This window comes from Anthonomus grandis, chromosome 3 (assembly GCF_022605725.1).
Source record: "Anthonomus grandis grandis chromosome 3, icAntGran1.3, whole genome shotgun sequence".
Classification (NCBI taxonomy): Eukaryota; Metazoa; Arthropoda; class Insecta; order Coleoptera; family Curculionidae; genus Anthonomus; species Anthonomus grandis.
The window spans coordinates 25,974,675-25,997,477 of NC_065548.1; the positions used below are offsets into that span (position 1 = coordinate 25,974,675).

Here is a 22,803-nt window from a genome sequence, read left to right on the forward strand (position 1 = left end):
AATGTATAATGAGTTTTGGCGTTTCCTCAGACTAAGATATTCTGCTTATCTTGCTATATCACCGTTTTCTACCATATTAGTGCATGAATCATGTGGGCATTGTATTTTTCTCGTAAAGTTCGCATAATTACATTACAAAAACATCAGTTTATTCTTTCTTTGAGTTTCATCCCACTAAGGTGGGGATATAGAAATAAAAGTTTCTAATTAAGTAGGTAAACGTACATAAAAATCAAACTTAGTTTGTCTTGCAAAATATACTTATTGACCTATAAAAGATACATTCCCAAGAGCAAGAAAAAAATATACACAAAAATATATTTCTGTACGTTGATTTTGTGTGGTTGTATGGGAGTTGTATATAAATTAGCTGATGCTGAAAGTAAGGAGACTGACATAATATTTTATTCAATGTAACTTGATGTTGGTGGTTGATTTGGACCTATAATAAGTCGTGCTTCTTCACTGTTTAGATCCACATTCCTTTCAGTTGCATTACTAATTGCAAAGTCGTTATCTGTAAATACAAATTTATCGAAAGGATAAACTCCAGTTTTTCCGGATTTTTATTAACTGCAGTTATCAATTTTTTAAATGCATAATTAACACAGCCAGCGATATCAAAAATAGAAGCCATGTTCGTAAGGCAGTATTGTAGAATGATTTGCACGGAAAAAAACCGAGACATCTAATGGTTGCAGCTTGTTGGAAATAGGTATGCTGTGGTAAGGTCAAATTGATCACTCCATTTTCCTTTGCTAGATTCACTCCTTCTATCGTCAGGTGACTCTCATGATTGTCAAAAATTAGGCGGAAAGGGTTTTCTTTTGTGCAGGACGAATGTACAATGAAGATCCTTACAACGCTTGGAAACAATGGGCGAGCCATCCATCCAAAATCGGAAACCAATACCACAGTGTGCAACGGTGCTCCATAAGTTATTTGAGAAGTAAACTTTTTTCGTGGAAAAACCGTGACTGGTACAACCGTACCAACACCTTTTTGTTGAAAAAAAGTTCAATATTTAGCTTGTTGAATGGTGTCGCTCTGTAGAAGCCACAACTTTCTGGCTGGCGTAAGTCTGCATATCTGAACCTAAATACAATATACGTACTAAAGACGTATTTTGTAGGTACTTTACGACATAACATACGTACACAGTACGTACCCTAAAAGATATATTACATATATACTTATACTATGGACGCATATAGGACGTCCACTTGCCGCAGGATTCTACGTCATATGTACGTACTTTTAGGACATTTTTACGTCATTTATTGGACATAATATGACGTACCTAGGATATTATGTCCAGTACCTCTTCTTTTCTTTTGTGGTAAAATGTATTCGGGAGAAAAAATAACTCATTTATAAAAACTGAAAATATATTGATTACAAAAAAAAGAAATATAAACAAAAAACACATAACATGAATATGTCTAAAAAATAAAAAATAAACGTTTAAGAAAATACAAAAAAAAACATCATTTGTGCTTCGCATCCATTGTGAAATACCATAGACTTATAACCAAGGATCCTTGGTTATAAGTCTATGTGAAATACAGTCTTCAATTTTCTTTGCACCTCCAATCCCTGCTTGTAGTGTTGCATTTTATCACTATTTTAAAATAATGTTTTAAAATATGCAAAGTGATTAATTAAATAATTTAATACTACTAAAATGAGTTGCTCTTACCATGAATTGGGCTAGATCGTAGTAGATCGTGCCTATCACTGAGTGAAAGTAAATTCAAAGGCAATGAAAAAATGTTATTATAACCCGAATACTTGGATAAATCCAAAATTCACAGGAGTGTAAACTTTTATTACAAAACATAAAATACAAAACTATAGTCTAAGTAACGAAGGGAAATGCCAATATTGCTAATAATAATAAAGCCAAGCCGATCGAAAGAAGGGCGTTCGTTCTTGAATCTATCGCTTGTCTTACATACTGTCAACAGTTTGCTTCCTCATGTTGCCAATTACTTATTTGACAACCAGTGGGGACAACAGAAACACTGGGTTTGCTTTTGTTACCGATCTTGATAATTTTGATATATTATCTATCATGACAAATACCCCATTATCTAAAGTTCTTAATTATCCATTATCTAAAGCACCTCGATTTGTCTAAATTGACCGAATTTGTCTTTTTCTATCCAAGCAAAGAAGCATTCAAATGATGTTTTTCTGTTTACCCTACAGAAATTAGAAATATTCAAAGTAGAACTTGGAAGTATTTAAAAATAAGTATATATTTAAAAAAAAATCTGTCTGGCATACAGTTTTGTGTAATACAAAATTTATGTGTTTTTTTTTATTCTTGTATTATTCATAGGAGCTAAAACATTTCCTAAGTATTTATATGTATATTTATCGTATTTAAGGTACGTACTAACAACTAGTTCCAAAAGTACGTATTAATTACGTTAATTTTACGTACTCAGTACGTATTTAGGACGTATGATGTTGTTTGGGTATTAACGACCCATAACACATTTTTGAGTAAATACGTATCAGTTAAGGCTTTTTCTTTTTTTTTCAGAAAAAACCGTTTGAAATTTAAAATTGTATCTTTCAGTTTCTTGCCTTATTCTTCTGCTCAACAGCTCTTACGGATTGTTCAACAAATTGCCTTTACTACTTTTTCTCTGAGGTCCTCTGATTTCGCTGAGTCATATTTTCACAAAAACAGTCACATTTTTAACGACACGACACGAAACTTAACCCTTAACCACCGTAGTGCTATACCTAGAACGTCTTTACCGTAGTGCGGTCTCAATGACCGCGTCGATTTAAACAATCATAAATATAAAATATGAAACGAGAGCAGAATAAGTACAGGCTAATGAGAATTAGTGTACCCTAAATTAAAACTCAGACTAATAATTTGGTAAAAATATCTTATTTTTACATTTACAACTGACAAAAAGCAAAATAAATCCCATATTTGACACAACTGAAACATATATTTCAAAAATAAACATTTTTACCGACAAACACTTTTCATTTTACAAAAATGCAGTTGAATTTTAAAAGAAGGATAACAACAACATTAAAAAACAAAAAAAAATAAATCCTTATCCATAAGAAATAGAAAATTGCAAGGTACAAATTAGTCAAAGTTTAAATTTACATATTTTGCAAATTTTTGAGGCACATTCCAAACAAGTGGGCTTGTGACACAACTTATATAAATAAAATGTTTTTCTCTTAATTTTTGGTGGACAGGTGTAACATATTTTGCGTTTTTCGAGTCTGTCTAAGTCAATTTCGTTCTCACGATCATTTTCTGGTAGACGTAAAATTCGCTTGATTGTGCCTCGAAGATCGCACTTTAACTTGGAGTTTTCAACGCGTCTGCGAAGATTAGATCTCACTAATTCATCTGCAAGTATTTTCAAAAAATCTGCTTTTTCTTGTCTTACATTATTTTGAATGATTGATGAATAATATGTGCATTGACGCCACTAATGTTAAGCAGCCGAAAAAAAAACACTATGGGCCATCTTTGAGTGCGACGACCAGTTGAATGCTTAGCGCATTTTTCATCAAGTGAGTCGACGCCTGATTTTGTTGAATTGTAAAAAACTATCATCTCAGGCTTACCAGTAGACTCGTCAAGTTGTTGCGAATGGTGCAAGATATCAGAAGCACCGCCTTGTTTTTTTTTGGGACATGTGAAACCAACGTAACGTTTTTTGTAAAACCATATAACGCTGAACCAACTTCTCTATTTTTGTGTGGTAAAGAAAATGGAGGGATCTCTCTTTTGTTTTTTTTTTAGAGTTCCGACGTATGTAAGTCCCTTTTGCCGTAGATATTCTGCCAACTCCAGAGATGAGAACCAGTTGTCTGCAGTGATGTTGCGATTTGTGTTTTGTATAAGCCGTGTAAGCCTTATGACAGATAGTGATGGTACAGAAAACTTTTGTTCTTCTTGTGAAAGACCTATAACATCAGAATTCTTGCCACAGTATAGGTAGCCATTGTAAAAGTAGTGATTTCTAGCATCTGCTAAGCACTAATCATTTTCAAACCATACTTGCACGGCTTGTTGGGCATGTAAATTTTGTATTTGCATCTCCCTTTAAATGATATAAGCATTTCGTCAATGGTCATATTGGCACCAGGAGAGTAAAATCGTTGACAGTTCGGTAAAAAAATGTTGAATACTTCAGATATTGGTGCTAATGGATCTGTTTTACGTCTCTCGATTCTGTCGGCTGGATTATCAAAGCAAAGCTACTAAGAAAGTTGGATCTGTAGTAAATATTCTCTCTAGTTTTTCATGGTTTGATTTGAAAGCTGCTGAATAAAATAACAATCCAATGAAAGCCTTCAACTCTATCATATCTATTTCTTGCAACTCAGATCTTTCAGAATGTTTACATCTTGCTCTCATGCTTTCTATTATTGTTTGTCCACTGAAGTGTTATTTGTAGAACATCGTCCGTAAACAGGAGATTCCAGCAAGTTACGGCATCAGCTTAATTTCCTAATGCAGCAGATGGTCGCAATCCTGGTATTTGCATTATAATGTTGTGTTTCTCAGTTCTAGACCGAGAAACAAAGCTTTGGGACGACCACTTGTAGCGGATTTTTCCGTAAAAAGACACTCCCTGGTTTTCATCAGGATTATCGTCGCATGGCATCTCACCAATATCTTCCGCTTCAATTTCTGAATCTGTGTCATGTTCACTTTCTTCGCAATCATTTTCGTCTACACTGTCTTCGTCACTAAAGTTGATGTCATCATCCTCCTCCTCGTACCAATGTCGAGTGTCGACTCAAAATCTGGGTTTCCAAAACGTGTTCTGGATGTTGATGAAATATTACTCATATTTACCTGTAATTGAAATCAAAACTTGTGATAAAATCTCAGTAAACAATCCAAAAAACATAAAAAGTTCGAAATATACTTACGTAATCACCGTAGTCCGGTCACAGAGACCGCTGCGTAACTTTTTATGCAATTTTTCTTACAAAAAAAACACCTGTCACCACGAACTTTCGTCGACAAACTGAACCATAGATAATATATTAATAGCTAGAGAACTGAACACCACAGAAAACAGACCTTTTCCTCTTTGTGTTCTGTGCTGAACACGCGGCGGCTTGAAGGTACTTAGACTATTAACTTAGACTGTTAACTGGGGATAAGATATATAGGATCAAAAATGCGTTGCGGTCAGGGAGACCTCACTACGGTGGTTAAGGGTTAAGCCACAAAACAAAATTAAATTCAACTGTGAACTCCAAACATAACCTACAAAAGTAAACTAGCTCATAAAATATCCCAAAATCTGATCAAAATATTGTTTTTGTACTATTAGTTCCAAAAGAAAAGTTAGAGTTAATACTATTAAATCAAGGATAGAAGAATCTTACCTGAAAAACGATTTTTTTTATTAAAAAATGCCCAAATTCAAAAGAATAGCGTTTCAACTTTGTTTACAAAAACTGCGTGTATAACTCTACTATCCAAACTAAAAACATCGAATTCGCGGCGGAAATTTCAAAAATACAATAAAAATTTTTTTTTTTACATTTAATTTGAAGCTCTTGTACTTAGTACTTACTGATTGATATTTTCTTACAAATTAAATCTAAAACACTTCAATTCAAATCAATTACTAAACAGCAAATTAATAGACTTTTTGTAGGTATTGAATGCTCTCAACGCCTTCAACCCCTTAAAAATTACTATTTTCCAAAACATAAAATAAAACTAACAACTTTCTAAAACACGCTATAATTTCCAAACCAAAAAAAAAAACAAAAAATTAAGTTGTTTATAAATAAATTACTTTATGATTTGTTGACATGACAGAACCACTTTTAGCGATTTTAAACTCATTTGAAAAAAAATAGATTAATATAAACCAGTGCCCATATCGATATTTTCTTACAAATTAAATTTAAATTTAATTCAAACAAGTTACAAAACAGCAAATTGATTAGAATTTTGTAGATATTAAAGGTTTTAAGCGACTGCAACCCCTTAAAAATTAATAATTTCCTCTTAAAAATGCCGCCCTAAACTTTCCAAAACTTTAAAAACGACTAATTTATCTTATCTGACTTGTTGGTGGCGCCTACTTTTTATAGACCAATAAATTTATTTTTTACAAATTTTCTGTTTGAGAAACATTAGTGACAAATTATATACCTTTAGCGGCTCAGATAAAAGAGATTTTCTGCCAGGGGTGTCTCATTAATCTTAATTCAATCAGTTCTTTTAATTTACTGCCACAGTATTGCAATTTTATATGGCTACTTCATAAGCATATTCTATTTGAGTATTGTACTTACATACAATAGATCTTGTCCTAGATATTTTATTACATGGCGTCACCGTTATAAAAATAAGAATGATTTATTTAAATAAATTTGGTTACGCCAAACACGGAAAGCGTCACCCAGTGACTACACTTGACTTTTGATAATAAATGATGAATTGCCTAGTTAAATATGGTTTAATGAAGGAATATGTATGTAGAACATGCATCAGTCGTACTGTATCGTAGCATAATGTGCAAATATTTATAGCTTTTTTTGTAAGGGTTATAATAAAGAGTAATGTCGCTACGTGGAACGGCTTGCTTAATGTAAGTTTCTACATATTTTAGCAATCAGAGTAGTAGAATCCCAAAATTTTTCTCATGGTACCCGCAAGTGTTTTTAATTTCGTAAATAACTGTATATTTAAAATACACATAAATTTACTCGCTCTGGCTACTGGAAAACTCATCAAGTAATTCTAAAAAATAATGAAACATTTACTCCGTTTGAAATGCTCACTGAAAGCGGTAACAGAAACATAAGACGCTAGACTGTTAACACAATTAGAATGTAGTAATGATATTTATTATATTTTGGGGGTGACATTAGTATAATCCATAGTTAAGCGATATTTTTTTCTTTTAAATACGATAATAGTTTTTTTTAGAAGTATTTTTGAGTTTCAGTTTCTTTTTAAAACAAAAAAAGAACTGTTAAAATTGTATATATAAAAGGTATATAAGCGATGAAAAAAAGTAATTTTTCTGTGATTATAGGCCATATCGATTTATCTCAAAGCTTCTTACACTTAAAAAATATATAAACAAGCAATTTAACCCAAACTTTGATGGAAGGTTAAATAAGGTTAACTAATCGAATATTTAACCTTCCATTGGTTAGGTCCAGTTAAATATACAATAATTTAAAAATATAAAATGGGAAGTAAAAGTTTTAATTGTCAGATACCCAATGACAATATTAAAATGTTTTTGACCAATTTCCATTGTTTTTATGAAACTTTATTTCCATAATGTTTTAAGGTTGAGATGTGAACTACTGCAGTTTTAAAGGAAAAACACCTCATGAACTACTAGACTCGCCGACATGAAAGATTTTTCAAAATCTGATATATAATTTCTTTTAATTTGTTTTCATGTTGTCTGATGTTGTATTATTTTAATAACTTACACACAAGTAAAACAACATATTTTAAGTAACTTCTAACAATAATCATCTATTACTTTGAACGAAAAATCTGTGGGTTTAATAAAAAGTGCATTAAAATAACAATTACATAAGTTTTTAATAAATTTGACAGATGATTGTCACAGTCTTGTTATGTTCAGCAATTCGTTTAAAAGCTTTGCCTCGTTTATTTGAACTAAAAATGCTTACTGTTAGTCCTGAGAAAGCTGCTCCTATGGTTGCATTGATATAAGACCGAAGAAGTGAGCGTTATGTTACCAAACATTATCATCTCGTACCAAATATCAGTGGGCACCTGATTTATGCATTTTTTGGAAGCTGGAGGTCACATTAGACGACCTAGAATAGGCTCAGAAATCGACTTTATCACGTCCGGAATACAATTGTAAGTGAACGAACCCTAACACAAAGTCTTGGTGAAGCCAATCTTACTAGTCGTAGGATTGCGATCGGTTCAGAGCTTCTTAAATGTCATTGTGTTACGCGACTTCATTTTGCCAGGAATTATGAATAATAGGGTGAAAATGAATGCCTTTTATACAGATCGTGTTTTCGTTCGTTACCTATAGGAAACTGCATAAAGGCGAAATTTTGCAACGTCGTGCATGTACGAGTGTCTGCGACAGAGCACCGCCCCGGCCGGCCCGAGGACGGGAATCGGGATTAGTAAACATCTGTCTTTCGTGGGAGCTGCGTTGTTTGGCGACAAAATGTCCCAAAATATTACGCGAAAATCCAAGCATTTTTAAAATATTTATTCTAATGCGGGTTTTACAGACATGACAATGTGTAAAACCCGCATAGAATTGTAATCTTAAAATGTTTAATATGCTGTGTTTTGCATAATGAAAATTAAAGCGTTATTCTAATAAAAAATAAAATATCAACTCTGATAAAAATATAATAAAAAATCAAAAATTAAACCCTAATAAACAAACTTAACAACATATCATTTTTTAAATAAAAGGCTCAAATAAACCGCCTTCTTTCGCTAAACAAAAACTCAACCTATCGTAAAAGCTATTTCGCACCTCTAAAAGAGTTTCAGGTAAAATGGAATTGGCACCTTCGACAATTTTATTTCGCAACTCCTCTAAATTTGTTGGCCTACTAAATTTATGCTTGTAAATGATTGGAGACATATCTGGAGATCTAGGAGGCCATTTAATATCGCCAGTCCCACTAATAAGGCGGTTAGGAAAAGTATTTGTTAAAAATTCTTTTACCCTAGCCGCGTTATGAGCAGGACAGCCATCTTGCTGAAAATAAACCGATCCCAGGTCTACATCAGGTAGGATTTGAATGGCAGGAAGAACTTGGTTTTGCAGCAACTCAAGGTACTTTTGGGCGTTTAAAGTGCCATCAATAAAAAATGGCCCTATAACATTGTCGCCCAAAATACCTGCCCAAACATTCAATTTGTTAGGATACTGGGTACGAAACTGAAAACTTCTGTTCTCGTTTTCCTGAGACCAATAACGAACAATGGAAGGATTGTGTTTGCCATGTAATGGAAAAGAATATTCATCAGAAAACAAAATATTTTTTAAAAAATATTCGTTTTCATTTGCCTTTTCCATCATGTTTTCACAAAATTCCATTCTTCGCCACTGGTCTTCAGGAAATATTTCCTGAGTTTTTGAATACTTGAAACATTTGTAACCATATTTTTTCCAGATACGAGCAATAGTTTTATTGCTCATTCCCAGTTCCTCTCCAACACTTCTAGTGGACCGAGTCGAATCAAGTACTAGGGTACTGCAAACCATTTCTTCCCGCCGTTCTATATCCTGGACCACTTCAACAGGTGGTTCTTGACGTTTTGTGTGTCATTTTTTACAATCTTGAAGACAAAAAGATGTCTCAAAATTTGTAAGCACATTTAAAACCATTTTTGCACAAGGAATCGGTCTATTCTCAAATGTTACTGAAAACAAATCTCTACATTATACTGCCGAATTGCCTCCATAAAACCATTTAATTAGTTGAACTCTTTCGGAAGGGGTATAAACAGCCATAGTGAAAAAAACATGAAAATAACGCTCAAAAATTATTAATGCAACGTGCAGTAACACAGCAAAGTGAGGTCTCCTGACTCCCGGTTCAAAAAAATAAAAACGAAAAATTCCGCCGCCTGCAAGCCGCAACCAAGCGGTGTTGCCATTATTTTGGGTAATACGTAGCTCACGATAACACGATCTGTATACTAATGAGTCGAAATTTAGCCTACAGACTCCGGATGGTCGTAAAAGGATATTGCGAAGACCATAAGAAAGTTTTACAGAATGTACCTTTAGTTCTAAGGTAGGCAAGAAGCTTCACTTATGGTGTGGGCTAGAATTTCTCTAGCGGTATGAGTTTTACGTCATTCCCAAACCCCTTAGCTGCTTTTAGGTATATTAATGAATTCTTAAGGATTTGATTTTATTGGAACTTAATTTATTTTGAGACATGATAAAAACAGACCCCATACTGTGGAAATTACTCAAGAACATTTAAACGATGTAGAAATTTCTGTATTGCAGTGGCCAGCGTTAAGTCCGCATGCGAACCTAATTGAACATGTTTGGGATATGCTTGGGCAAAGACTTCGAAATCGACTTAAGTCTTATGCTTCAAAAAGACGGTCCCAGATGCCAAGAAGAATATAAGCAATCATTCGGGCACGTGGAGAAAATACTCGATATTAAATATGCCTCTCGACAGTTTTTGGTTCAGTAGCAACTAAGCTCCTAGAGGCTTCGCTCAAGCAACCACTTAAGAACTTTAACTCGCTAAAAGTTTGCGGCAATACTTTTCATTTTTTAATTTAAGGCCTCTTTAGCAAACTACCAATTGTGTAGTAACAAAAAATATTTCTTTAAAAGAAATGGTTGATTGTTGTTAGAAATTACTTAAAACGTGTGTCTGCAAGTTATTAGAATAATACATCACAAATATATATTAAAATATATGTATATGTAAATATATATTAAAATATATGTATTTTGCTCTAATATACCGTGCGCTTAAACTTAGTCACTTAAACGAGGTTCTTTCAGAAATTATAGTACGAAAATAGAAAAAGTGACAAATCGAGGACTTGTGACTGTCACAATCATGTCCAAATGAAAATTAATCACAGCTGACACACAATACACTGAACTAAATAACTGGAAACATTTCGGGCGAAATATGAGAACAGATCAATTTTATTAAGATTTTTCGCAAAATTTGATTAATGAAAGTTAGTTTTCCGGCAGAACTAAAAAGAAAGCCTGTGCAAGCTAAAGAAATATGAAAAATGGCCGCAATTTATATGACATAATTTGATGCTTGGCAGTCCGTGCATCCTCGGTAAAAGCGATAGTTTAACTAGTTTTGCATTCGTAGTGCCATCTAAATTTCGAGGAGTAGACGCTTTTTATAGTGTGCCGTAAATCGCATAAGGTTTCAACGTCCTGATTGGGAGTGCTACAATACTCGCCCTATTTGACTAACGTACATCGTGTTTTTCTCAGTGTAATAAATATTGTAGATATCATTTATAAGGGTAGTAGATAAAATATATTGTTTATTTTTACCATCCCAATATCACAGAGCCTATTACAAAACTGCACCTCTAAATGTCTACAATAAACATACTTTGAAATTAACTCCTCAAAGGTGCAAAGTAATTTTTTGGTACAAACAATATTGTTCACGTATCTCAGGAGTTAGCTATAAGTATTGATAAACTGATACTTGAAATTTTTGAAAACACTAAATGCTTGAGTCTAATTTTTGAGTCACAACATATAATTTTCTAATCACATATTGTACATACTTTAAAAATCTTACTATGCCTTAAAAACCATCTATCGTCATAAACATTACTTGGATGCAAATATTACAGGCGCTTTGCGACTCTCTTCTTTTATCACATTTTAATCATTGAAAGGATGTAAAACGTCGTCGTCGTCCATTTATTTTTGAAATATTTTCTCAAAATAGTGTTGTTTCCTTCTATACAAATTTTTAATAGGATTTTAAAAGATTGATCCTCTCCGAACTTATATAATAAATAGCTTTCAAAGGTATATCCATAATTCAATTCAAAAATGAATTGATTTTAGGAAAATAAAAACAATAATTACTGTCAAACCAGTAAAGAAAAAAATGAGTCTTTTGAAATAAAATTCTATAATATGTACAAATTGAACACATTATGTATTAATTAATATGTATGTAGGTACTTTTACTCTAGTTTAATTAAGCGTTTGCCATGTAAGAGGAACAGAATTTACATTGCGCAAGAGTCTGATATATTGTCTTTTATTTTTCTTACTATTTACTTTCTCTTCTTTTTAATTTGTTAGTAAATAATAAACGTTATTATTTTATTATTATTATTATTATTATTATTATTAATATAAAAAGTCAAAACCTTAAACTGAGTGGACATACTGTTTTAATATTTTTCAGGTAGTGACTTCAAATGTTGCAATTTTCTTATTGACTAGAACTGGTAAATTCTCTATTAAAGGTCTAAAAACTACGACTTTTAATTTATAAATGATTAAGTCAAATTAAATTAATTAGATTAATCAGATTAAAAATGAGAAATAAAGTTGTTGGATCATTAGATGATGTTAAAGTACTATAGGTTATATGTTATATGTTGACAGTTAAAAGCTATGCCGAAGAACAGTAGAAGACTGGAGAAGATATTAAAAAAATAATGGTAATTTTTAACAATAATCCCTTAATTATCTAATTTTGTGGATTTAAAGTGTATTGGAAGAAAAATTAACGGAGAACTATTGTTATTCAAAAACTTAATCAGAACTGAAATGTGCATCACATCAGTGCACACTCTGTCCCCTAATTAAACATTTCAAAAAAATCTACATAAGCGAGAGTATAGATTAAGACTAAGATCTTATATCTTTAGGCAGAGGCCTTAGAACTGGTCTTTGCTCAGTTAAAGAAAAAACGCCCTGTAAACTACAATTTGGAAAATTTTTCATATAAAACATCTGAATTTTCTACAGAATTTTGGAGCAGAAAATAATCTAGATTTAGAGTTAGATTAAATAAGCTTAAAATTTATATCCTCCAAAGAGTGAAATCGATAGATAGGTTTTTGGATTTAGAGAAGGTAAAGAGGATAATAGCATTTAAGTGCTGGTGATAAACAAAAACTTGTTCAGGTTGTATTTTGTAGGTCAAGCATTACCTTGTAATTAAGATACCAAGACACACAGACTAAAATTGTTTTTGAGCTTTCCTGTGTTTATACAAACCAGGAACTTTGCAGATGAAGGACATGTAACCAATGAATAGTAAATACATCACCTAAGTAATAAGACAAGTGCATTTTTTAATCCAATAGTGCCAATCTCTCATCAATTCCAGTTCACACAGTGAATTCTAAAAAGGTTTTCATTTCAATGGTTTTCAAATGGTAACTGGTTTTCAAGAATTTGAAATATAAAAAGTATATTTAATAAGGGTGTTCTAGGGCCAAACATTTTATGAGGTAGTTAAGACTGTTTGAAATTTATTAAAAATGTTGTTGTTTTTATTCTAAATTTTTTTATATGCTACGAAAAGGCGAAAGTGAAAAAAAATCTTACAATTTGAAAATTTCATGATTTATATAAAATTGTTAAAAGTAGTTTTTGGTACCCAATGGCCATCCTTCAGGATAAAAATGAAAAGCAAAGATGAAATATTTCTTTAAAGTGCACGGTTATTATAAAGATAATATAATATATTAACGATTAAAAAAAACATGGAAAATTTAATTAAAGATAAATAGAAAGTATTAGAAGAAGAGTAATAATCAAAAGTTGAAAGGGTCCCACTAGATTTTTACTGAATTTGGAAAAGTGTTAAGAGGTAGCTTAGAGCTGAAAGTCAACACATGAAAATGTTTGTCAACGATGCCATTTAACATCTAATTTGGTCTACTTAGAGAAAAACTTGGTGCTGATAATTGCACAATTTTGCTTTAATTTAGAAAATTCCGAGTCTTAAAAGAAAAGCAAAAATATTTCATCCCACTTTTAAAAAAAACTCCTCTTATTACTCAAAAAGCAAGAACAGATTATTGTGGTATATAATATTTCTCTATACGCTTGGAACTCTCAACATCTGGAGGATCAAACCTTTAAACACCACAAGTGTTAAATAATAAGTAATGTCTTGTTTATTTAAATGAACGGTTGATTCACTCTGTTGAATTATTTATTATGTGAAAAAGTAAAAATAGTAGAATCTTCAGTTGCTTTGTTGTAGCTACTAAAGCTGGATAAGGTCTTGTTAAGGCCACTAACTACATGAACATTATTTTATAATTATATAATTTAATAATTTAAAAATTATTAAATTTTTAAAATACTTATTTATAATTATTCATTAAATTATCTGATAGTTCAATTAAAACACTTGGTCAAGACTGTATTTTTGAAATATTATTTTTATTAAATATTTTAAAAACACTTAACAATTGTTTTTCTTATTTTATATCATTGCCTGTTTAAACTATTTTATACTCAGTTCTATATTTAACAAGAATAATTTCTACTTTTAAAAACGATTTTTTTAATTGATTGCGTTTTATAAATCAATAAAAAAATAAATTTAGTTTTTTGGTTATAAATCGTTATTACCTAAGTTGAGTAATTTTTAATTTTACTTTATCTCAACAAAATTATTTTTGTCTCACATCCGTTTAAGACCAATCAAATTAAACGACTTTGCGGTCGGTATGGCGGTCATTCCCTTATGTCATTTGGTCGTTAAACAATAATAATAAATAGATTTATTTAAATTTTACTGCGTTTAATTTAAGTTAAAACTGGGTCAGTCAGACAATAATAAATTTGCGGTGATTAAGGAACAACCACAAAGAAAAGTTGTATATTCACATAAAAATTTAATTAACACTGTGATGAAGGCATTGGCGTTTTTATGAATATCGTTCTTGGATAATTTTGTAGCAAAATTGGATTTAAACAATAAAATTAAATCAATTAAAAAACAGATGAGATGCCTTATAAATTATTTTTGGTATTAGTATCTATTGTATTTAGCTTTTCAATTGAGTACTAAACGGCTTCTTTTTTTAAATTGCAGTAATATTTATTCGCCTGAGATATACTTTTAGAAGATAGGGTTTTTTAGTTAAATTCGAAAGCTTTTTCAATACTACGTAAGAGACTAGTTCAATAACAAATATTTGAAATATTACCTTTTATTTATTGTTATCATCTGTGAAGAATTCATCCCTGGTTTTGCCAAAAACATTAACATTTTATTAGTATTATCTATTTGTACCAAAATGTTACCTTAGAAAATATCAATTATAATATTTCTAAAACCTTTATTTTAACCAAATTATCTTAAATGAGTTATTAACCCAAAGGCAAGATAAAGAATCCTTTACCAGGAAAGTTAGGCATAAGGTTCTTAAGAATTGGAAAAATCAGATATATTTAATGTTTTAAAATTCAATTCTAGTACTTGAGTAAACATTGAAACTGATTGTATCAATCATAAAATCATTATTGTTAAATAAAAAAAAATTGGGATTCTATGAGCGTAGTATATGTGACCGAACCGGTTGTAAGGGTTGCTAGCATGTCATCAGTCAAAAGTGTAAAAAATAATGGGGTACTTGAAAAAATATATATTTTAGTTATGCCCCAGTCTTAATCTTAATTTTATTTCTTTTTTATATGAATGATTTTTTAAATGTTAATTTTTACAGCAAGTGCATCAGCATCATACAACATAACCTATTGATAGCACCGCAGTAGTGAAACTGAAAACCTTTGCAAGAGCAATAGTTTGCTCAGAACAGACTCATTCTTAACCAACATTGTTACGTCAATCACGTCAAATTCTTCGGGGTTTAGATTGGCTCAAAGATGCATTAATTATATATTAAGTAAAAACTTATTTTATCTCCAAAGCCTTATAGGCTGCGTGTCAAAAATAACTTAAAGCTACTTGCTATATTAAGCTATGCCATAAATACATTAGAGTATTTAGATTGCAACGTACAGCTATAAGAATAATCGTTAGACTTAGCTATGGAGAAAATTCTTAGCATGTATTTATTAAACTAAGTATTTCCAATGTTCCTTCCGAATATACGTTTGAAAACCTGCGCAGTTTGAAAAGAAATATTGGTCTTAATACCAACCCATAGGTAGTCCTTATAGTCAAGGACTAGAGACCAAGTAAGTATTCTGATTTCTACTATTTTACTGTCTGAGGCTCAAAGTATTGATACTTTTCGATCAATACTATAAGATTGTTAACGTTGATTTACGATATTGATTGAAGAGTAGGACTAAAATCGTTGACTTATTGATTAAAGCCTCTTAATATATCTCATAGGATATAGAAGATAAGAGAATTTGGTCGAGCAAAGAGAGGTCACCAGGTGCTAGGTTTATTAAAATATAGCATTTTGTATCGAACATATTAATATTCTTTACAATAAATTAAGAAAAAACTTACTTCAAAACCTTGTGGCTGTGTATCAATAGCATAATGAAACTACTTAATTCTCGTTATTTCGGTATATCTTATTTTCTCTTCGGACTTATATCTCACCAGCATATTCATTACAATGTAAAGCTATAAGAATCATTACTTGACTTGGATATAGAGAACATTGTCAGTAGGCTGGTTATTCTCAATTTTCCTTCGCAGTGTATTGCGCAATCTGAGGATAAATATTGATATTCTACTATCTAATACCAATCAGTAAGGTTCTAATTAACTAGTCCTAGTAGCAGTAGTAATGGTGGGGGGACACTGTCCAGCGAGTCTCTTTCCGCCAACCTCTGAAACCCGATCATTACTGCTGGCTAGCCTATCTAGTCTCCCAAAGCAGGAGACCCGTTTTCTCAATAAAGAAAACCAGACTTGGTCTCTCTTGTGCAAGAAAGGAAAACCCATAGTTCCTTTCCTGATCCTAACCCATCTTTTGCATTCTCCTATATAAATATGATATGTGATTTTCTGCGCCACGCCACAACTAGAGCACCGTGCCTAAGATGCCACAACTAGAGCACCGTGCCAAATGCCACGCTATCAGCAGATACGTTTTCCTAGCTTTAGTTAAAATTGATAGCAGTTTTTTAACCTCTCGGCACCCGCTGTTTCTACTCCGACTTTCTCTAGTATTTTCTTTCTCTGTTTAGAATATGGAAAATGTGTCTCTTACTTAATCCCAGTTAGGGCTCGAGACTAATCGGTGAGAGAGATGATTCGAGCCTGGCGAACTCGTTCGCCAGCTTATTACCCCCTTCTCCCCTGTGCTCCGGACTCAACACGACAACTCGGACTGTCTACCTTCCTACCGAACGTGTCCAGCTCATTCCTGCACTTTTCAACCAATTTGGAACTGGTACTGGATATTTAGATGATCTTTAAGGTAGCCTGACTATCGAAGTAAATGTTTTTTCAGTTTCCGGACTCTCTTTGACCTTTTTCTTTGTGGCCATTTCCAGAATTGCGAATCTTTCAGCTTAAAAGACCGTCGAATATTTCCCAAGCGAGAGAGCTTATCCTCGATCGAAACCCGGCTGGTGATAGGTCCTTTAACTGGATACTGGCATTTAAAACCCTCGTTTATCGGGGAGTGCTCAGCACTAATATACTCCGATTCCTGATAGCCCTGTGAGGACCATTCTTAAACCGTCTGTATACCATATTAGCAAACTCTATCGAGACGGAGGCTTTCTGTTATGCCATTTATCCCTGCTTGCTATGTCAACCTTTAAGGAATCTTCTAGCCATACAGTGCTCTTTGGCTTCAGATTGAGCGGTAGCAGAATTAATATTTCCTTCTTCTCCAGTTCCTCCTTATATAGAATACACGCACATCCCTCAGAATCTATTACTCTAGGTCTTATTACAGCAATATACAAGGTGTCCTGTATCGTTATGTTCAAATTTTAGGGGTATAAAGTACGCATAATTTTAAGTAAAAATAATGCAAAACTTGTAGGTCCATTTTTATTTGTTTCAAAGTTACTCGCCCATAAATAATGTTATTAGAGGGTAATACTAAAAATAAATTCCTAAAGTAAATAAAAACTACATTTTTTTTCGGAGATCACAATAAATACCAACGAAATTGTTTTATGATCAAGGCAGTTATTCCTGGTTTCTTAGTGAGTGACGGTATTTTTATCAAAATGCCCTACCGATTTCCTATCTTCTAAGAGTAAGTAGACATCCATTTTGTGCATGGCTACTGTAACGGCAGCTCTCGTCAAGCAGTTATCAAATATGAACATCGGCTTCCAAATAGGCGCCTATCCTCATTACAGAACACTGGAAGTACACACATAATTTCGGGAATGCGAACTGCGTGATTATTATTTCGATCGGGGAGTGAACTTGTCATCAGACTTGGATCAACGAGTATTAGATACTGTTGCAAGAGATCCAACTATCAGTGTACGTCCAATCTCTATACAAGTCGGAGTACCGCGAATGACAACGCGATTTTGACAAATTTTAAAACGTGAAGGATTACATCCGTATCATTATCGTAAGATACAAGGTTTGCTTGAGGAAGATCACTATCCTCGTCTAGTTTATTCTAATTGAATATTAAGACAGTAGGAATCAAAAAATCCAAAAGCTGTACTTCATTTTAAACATGAATTTTCTGTTAACGTTTGGGCTGGTTTAATCAATGACTTGTTGATTGGTTCTGTTCTGCTTCCTGCAAGGTTGAATGCGGCCAGTTACCTTTACTTTCTTATGGAAGAACTGCAAGGACTTTTGGAGGATAACCCATTGAATATTCGTCTACATATGTGGTTCCAAATGGCACTGCATTTCGGAATTGCTGTCTAAAACTGGGTTACGTCCAACCATCCAAAATGGACTGCTCGAGGTGGTCCTGTTGCTTGGCCACCTAGATCACGCGATCACAATCCCTTTGATTTTTATTTATGGAAGTACATGAAAGATTTGATCTATGCGCAAGTTTCAAATACAAGGGAAGAGTTATTGGACCGTATTTAGCAAGCTCCTGAACAAATAAGACACAACAGGGGTCAAATACGGATAACTACGTCCTCTGTTGGCTTAGGGGCACAAGCCTGCATTTAACAAGTAAGTGGACAATTTGAAAATATTATCAATTAACCTTTTTTTTAATAAAATAATTTTTTATTTACTTTACAAATTAATGTTTAGGATTATCTTCTAATAACATTCATGGCCGTGTAACTTTGAAACAAATAAAAAGAGACCTACAAGCTTTGCTTTTGTTTTACTTAAAATAAAGCTTACTTTAAGCTTCCAAAATTTGAACGTAGCGATACGGGACACCCTGTATAGTCAGTGTAGGATGTTGGGCTTTATACCCCATTTCTTACCTAAAGTATTCCTATTCTTCAATCTATAGAATATAGCATTTAATGAAGGATAGGACTTGATTCGTTGATATATTTATTATACAATATATTTTTTTGGAAGTTTGTTGACGATAGAAGTGTTAAAAGATGCGAGGCTATTGAGCAAACTTTTTTATATATTTCCACATAAGTTTAAAAATACGTGTATGACAGTTATTAGTTGTAGATTGGCAGTTAACAGAAGAGAGCTTTAATTACCATTTTTCTGATTTGACATAAACCTAAAATAATCTCGTATAACAGTTTAGAACAGTTTAACAGGTGGTTTTTAATTAAATCGTAATTTTATTAATGCTATAATTGATGTGTCTCTAACTTATCAAAATAATATCAAAACTTGTCATACCCATTTTATTTATATTTTCCCAGTAATACAAAAAACCACTATTGGTAAATTTTCACAACCAATTTGATGAAATGAATAATAATATATATTGGCAGTAGGAAAATACCAGCTTCTATGTATTTCACTCTAAATCCAGGTTTTTTTTCCAAAAAAATAATTAATAATTGCTATGGTAAGTAATATAATAAAAACTCGATTTCCTTCAAAATTGGTGGTCATCTAAAACCTCAGAGTTGATCAAATAGCTCACTGGCTGATCTCTATAAGATTTTTTAAGAAGTAAGTTAAATTTTTTTCTGACTTCTACTTTTTCCAAAATCCTTTTCTAATTAATGGTTAACTTACCAGAATTTACTATATTCTGGATTATTTTTAAGAGAGAAGTTATTCCAAACTGCTATTAGAATAATTTCTGAAGCGAATTTTTTTAAGAACACTCTCCCTTTAAACGACAGGATTATGCTCTTACAACTGAACAGCGGCACATTTAACATTAATATATTAGAAGTATATGCTCCCAGGGCAGATAAACAGCACGAGAACGAAGTATGTTGTACGAACAATTCGGCGAAATACTACTAAGGAGTCTGAAGAGTAATAAAAATACCTACATTATAGGTGATATTAATGCAGAAATAGGGGCTAAAATGGCCCAGAAGTGGCCTGCCAGTACAGGGTAGTAGATAGGACATAGTAGGTATCTGATCATAATCCACTGGTTGCTGATATTAAGGTTCAGCTAGGAGACTAAAAAAGAACTCGCATCGAGATAAAATCGTCATAAACAAACTTAACAGGAATATATTGGAAAATACTTTAAAACAATAACCTACGGAACACCAACACCAATGATAACGTCAATGATAGATGGAAACTGTTGCAGAGCAAGCTCGGTAAGATCATAAAACTCAACATCCAACTTCCAATGTCAGACCTAGAAAACAATCACTGACAAAATACTAGAATATATAGAACAACGAAGAGAACTCAAAGCAAATACGGTGGTATATAAGAATAAAGAAAAGAAAATTAGGAATCAGATCTGGGACACTAAGAGCTAGAAAGGAAACACGACATATTCAATATGTATGTACATACATAAAGCTAGAAAAGTTGCTGGCCTAGGTAAACTACTAATATCCTGGTTGATAACACAGGGAGCCTAATCATTGACGAATGAAATTATTGAAGCCTAGAGTGAATACATAGCTGAACCATTTAATGACATTAGATCAGATCAAACAGACACCACTGATAGCGTGAAAAGTGCAGAGTTAAGATTAACGGCGAATTGATAAATACCATCCGGTACGCCGACGACACCGCAATCTTGTCAACGGAAAGGGATAGGTCTAAAAATAAATACCACTAAAACTAGGTCAACGCCTTAGAACATTGAAAGGCCTTTCAATGTTCTAAGGTCAACGCCTTAAAAGGGTTCCATGTTTGAAATATCTTGGTTGTTACATTACACAGCATCTCGACCCGAATAAAGAAGTCGAGCGCAAAATCGAGTCGGCTCGCGCAAACTTTCAAAAAATTAGATCACTTTTCTGCAATAATAATCTAAATTCAAAACTCCGCCAGAAAATGAGCTAGTGCTACATATAGTCCATACTGTTGTATGGGACAGAGATTTGCACCTTAAAAGCAGCAACTATTACTCGTCTTGAAGCATTTAAAATGTGGCTATAAAGACGAATATCACGCAGACAAATAAAGTGGTTTTAAATAGAGCAAAAGCCGTCCGCGAACTACAAACAACAGTGCAAACTGAAAAAAGATAACTTTTTGCAACGGAAAACATAAATTGCCAGGAGCTAACATAGCATCAGTCGAAAAACGTGTTATTACTAAATAGAACTATAGAAAGGAGCAATTAAAATAAAAAAGCCAATCTGCTGATGGTGACAGAATCTGGTAAATTGCAGGAGCAATTTGAACCTTTTCTAGATCGTTGTTTTCAATACTTGATATAAAAGTTTTTCATTGGAAATTCCTGCTCAGGAAGAATCCTGAAAAATGTATCTTATATAAGTCTTATATCTTGGGTGAGATTGGTCAAAAACTGCATCGGATTGTAGCTTATTTATTTGATTTTCTATGGTGAGTATATTCTTATTATAGATATAATTTTGTTATAGTTTAGTGCATTTGAATTATACATCTGTTGGTACACTTCCAAATTCAATATTGTGATGTGTTTTTTTGCCAACTTTTATTTAAATCCTACTTATATATTATATTACAAGATCACTTAGATAACCCAAAAAACGTCGAAAATCCTAGTCACGTCATCATCATAGTCACGAGAATTTCATTATATAGAACCCACTATCAAAAAATCTCCATAAAGTCATACAGTATAATGCTAACCTTAGTATTATATTATATATAGTTTTATTACTTAGTTAATGTGCAACATATGCAATTCGTAGAGGGGATCCATGTATGTACCACTAAAACAGTACTCGGTCTGACTCTTACCGGGAGAATTAAACGAGGACAGACGTATTTTGTGCTGATTTTGTCTCAAATTAAACCACGCTTGCTCGATCTACTGATACCGCTGAAAAAGTTGAATGGATATACGAATATGTCCCTCTTAAATTATTTCTTTCAGTTTTTTTTTCGCGCGTTTAACAATAGGTGCCGGCGAACGAGGTGCGATTGTGTTAGTAATGTGATTAGTGATTAAGCTGATAAGAGTGATTTTTAGCATTTTCACCTTGAAATTGCTTGAGATTACCCGTGTTATTTTCATTAAAAATATTGGTGAATATCAATTTTAATGTATAAAATTTTTTTTTTAAAAAGAACCATAAATTTTGATTTATTTTTTTTTTTATTTATCTAAACGAATTTAAAAAAAAAAATAAAAGATGTTGTTTCTTTAAATAGTTTTATTAAATTTAATAGTTTTTTCAAGAATTTTTTCATTGATTTTTATCTATTTTTTAACGATTTTTGCATTTTTTTATTTTTAAATGAAAGACTATTAAATTTTGTTCTTAAATTTACAAAATTTTAGTAAACATTTTATTTTTGTTTAGGTATACAGATCGTCCTGCATTAAATATTGTTTTTTAATTATTTGGATCTATTAAAATCATGTTGTTCCAAAAAAAATTATAAGAATATTACATATTTGCACCATTTTTTTAAATTAAGGCACACAAATAAATGAACTTGAATACTAAAAACTTAAATTTTTTGACAGATAAGTTTAAAGTTTATACTCGACTTACCATATGAATTTTCTATCAAATAAACATAAAACATAAAAACAACTTAAACAAAAATCAAAAATTGTGGTTATTTTCGGTGAAACTGGAAGTGATAAACCAATTGAGTCCATCTCTTAATGAACTTCCTTAACCAATTATATGTTGACAAATTTTCGTTTATTTGTTGTTTATTGTTCTTCGATTTACAAAGTTTTACTAAACATTTTATTTTCGTTTAGATATACAGATCGTCCTGCATTAAATATTATTTTTTAATTTGGATCTATTAAGATCATGCTTTTCGAAAAAAAAATTA

The 22,803-nt window shown here is 32.2% G+C and overlaps 3 protein-coding genes across 9 annotated transcripts in view; 1 reads left to right on the plus strand and 2 right to left on the minus strand.

Moving 5' to 3' along the window:
* Positions 1-22,803, minus strand: part of LOC126734340 (aldehyde dehydrogenase, mitochondrial) — a 144,077-nt gene that overhangs the window by 98,316 nt on the left and 22,958 nt on the right. The window lies entirely within an intron of this gene.
* LOC126734342 (homeobox protein Hox-B1) overlaps positions 1-22,803 on the minus strand; it is an 82,551-nt gene that overhangs the window by 37,512 nt on the left and 22,236 nt on the right. Inside the window, exon 1 of one of the 2 annotated variants that reach the window (XM_050437923.1) lies at positions 7,687-7,785. The exons of the other annotated variant lie outside the window; for it this stretch is intronic. The gene's annotated coding sequence lies outside the window, so the exon portion shown is untranslated. Of the gene's footprint in view, positions 1-7,686; positions 7,786-22,803 lie in introns of those variants that run through there. 2 annotated transcript variants of the gene reach the window in all.
* Positions 1-22,803, plus strand: part of LOC126734338 (aminopeptidase N-like) — a 110,407-nt gene that overhangs the window by 16,762 nt on the left and 70,842 nt on the right. The window contains exon 1 of one of the 6 annotated variants that reach the window (XM_050437916.1): positions 21,755-22,035. The exons of 1 other annotated variant lie outside the window; for it this stretch is intronic. The gene's annotated coding sequence lies outside the window, so the exon portion shown is untranslated. Of the gene's footprint in view, positions 1-21,754; positions 22,036-22,803 lie in introns of those variants that run through there. 4 more of the 6 variants (XM_050437913.1, XM_050437911.1, XM_050437912.1 and 1 more) reach the window with 4 other exon arrangements.